Source organism: Mus caroli, chromosome 10, assembly GCF_900094665.2.
Source record: "Mus caroli chromosome 10, CAROLI_EIJ_v1.1, whole genome shotgun sequence".
Lineage (NCBI taxonomy): Eukaryota > Metazoa > Chordata > Mammalia > Rodentia > Muridae > Mus > Mus caroli.
Window position 1 is genome coordinate 106,140,513 of NC_034579.1, and position 2,191 is coordinate 106,142,703.

At 41.2% G+C, this 2,191-nt stretch overlaps 1 pseudogene; it reads right to left on the reverse strand.

Moving 5' to 3' along the window:
- Positions 1-706: 706 nt before the first annotated feature.
- The window catches only part of LOC110302752, a 4,105-nt pseudogene continuing 2,620 nt past the window's right edge, over positions 707-2,191 (reverse strand).

Consider the following 2,191-nt stretch of genomic DNA (forward strand, 5'->3'; position numbering starts at 1 on the left):
TTTAAAAGGCAACAGGCCACCCAGTACTGAGAGTGGAGATAGAGGTCAAATCCCCAGTGTGCAAAAATAGGGGCATTACACAAAACCTCCTCCCAGGCTCATCACCCGGAGGGGTCTTGGTCCACTCCCGTGTCGTTTTTCCTGGGGGAAGGACACTTGGACACTCAACCTTCATACAAGATGACATGTCTCCCTAGAATAGGCTCATTTTATGCTGCAGAGCCTTTCTACTGCTGTGCTTAGCCGTGCAACTCTCTTGGGCTGCTGAAGCACACTCACTCTATCCTGTGCAATGAGACTAGCCTCGTGGGGTGCAAGAGCTGAGCAGCCAGCGACCTATTGCTTAAGTATAGATAACCATATACCAGGGGAGGCACCATGTTCTAAAGCTGCAAGTGCTTGGGCTATCACCATCTTGTCCCTTTTTGTTTGGGCTTTAAGTTTACAGACCATCCAGAGCAAAAGCAACTCTCCACCACATAGGATCACGGTAAACAAGCCTACCCCCACCCACTCCTTAAAGTAGGAAAATGCAAAGGAAATCCAGGTGGAGAAACCCTTCGTCAGCGAAAGGTCAAGACGCATAGAATTCACTTGTGGAATAGCAACTCTCAATTCTCAAAGCATTTGTTCAAATTCCATGGTCCAATTCTGTAACATATAGCGAGACAAAGTTTTTGATAGATTTGCTGCTCTTGTAGAATTTTCAAACTGAAGAAGTAACACAAAGAACAGGCATCTTGTATTCACAACCCAATTGAGCCAACTGCCAAAGAATATCCACCTGCTCTTGGACTAAGTCGATGCGCTGATTTATCAGCATCAACCCTCCTTGTATTTGTGAGTTGGCTGTGGCTTGTTTATCTAAAGCCGTTGTGACCTTCATAGAAAGCTCATTAATAATTTGTGTTGTTTGAATACTAGTAGATAGAGCAAGTGCCGAGGCCATGACAGAGGCTGCAACCACCGCTGTGGCCACCAATCCAACTATAATAGCAGAAATACCAAAACTTCTTTTCTCTCGAAACAAACTCAAGCTATTAGGGGCATCTACAGGAACAGGGACAAATCTAGGCATGCAAGTAACCAAAGCAAAAGGATATTTCTTAGCATCCCAGCATAAGGCATAAAAACATTTTTCTTGTGAGCAATCTATCTCTACCTGATTCTGATTTAAGCTTGTGTTACTTACCACCCTCAAAAACGGGGGCCATACACATACCGGGGTGGTGGTAAAATTTACCTTTCTGTTTTTTATATCTAACTTTGGAGGTTGATCCATTGATGTCTTGGGAGGATCTTGTTCCTGTGACTCATTGTCCGAGAGCTGGATTCTTCGAGTGAGGCGCTCCGGAATCCAAAAGGGATTATCTTCCTCCTGTGGAAAAAACACATATAACTCCTCTGGATCTTATTAGGATAGGATCCGGGCCATATCATTTATTATCAAGGACATTCTTCCACTTGACCATTTCATTGAGCGATTGAGGNCATTGTCTGTGCCTTTCAGCTGGTGATCTCCCAGCATTATCCAATTTTAAGAAATTAAGAGTAAATATTATAAGGGATAGAGCCATCTTTGGCGTCATAGCCTTTATCCACCCTTTTTGTTTTTGTCTTTTAAAGAAGTTTTAATTTTCTTAGTTACTTAATGACCGGTTTGAGATAGAGGCCTTCATATACTTTCCTTGTCCTCTCCAGGACATAGCCTGTGGGAGTCGGTTGCCTTGATGCCAGGTGTAGGTCATGAATGTTTCTGACTAACAAGAACAGAACATTTGTCTTTAGGGTGGCTATTCAGCCCAAAACCATAGAGCTTTTAGGAAGCGTCAGTCATATATACTATTTAGATTTACAAAATAAACAGCTAGGACTTATCTGTTTAGTCTTTCTTGCCAGTGGCTAACTTCAGCTTAGGAATTTTTCTCTTGAATAGGAGCCAGGTAATGGTGTATGTGCTCTAATAGGTTGAATATAAAAGGGGTGCTCGCGCATCAAAATACAAACTTGTATTTTTATCAAAATTTTAGATACTGAACTGTTAGTCAGTTTTAATATAACATGAACAGTGACTAATTACCTTTCAATTGTTTCTCTTGAAGAGAGATTGTAACTAGAATGCTTGAAAAGTCATTATAGTCACTTGTGTATAATTTATTTATTTATTAGTCAGAAATTAGAGAAAGTCTTT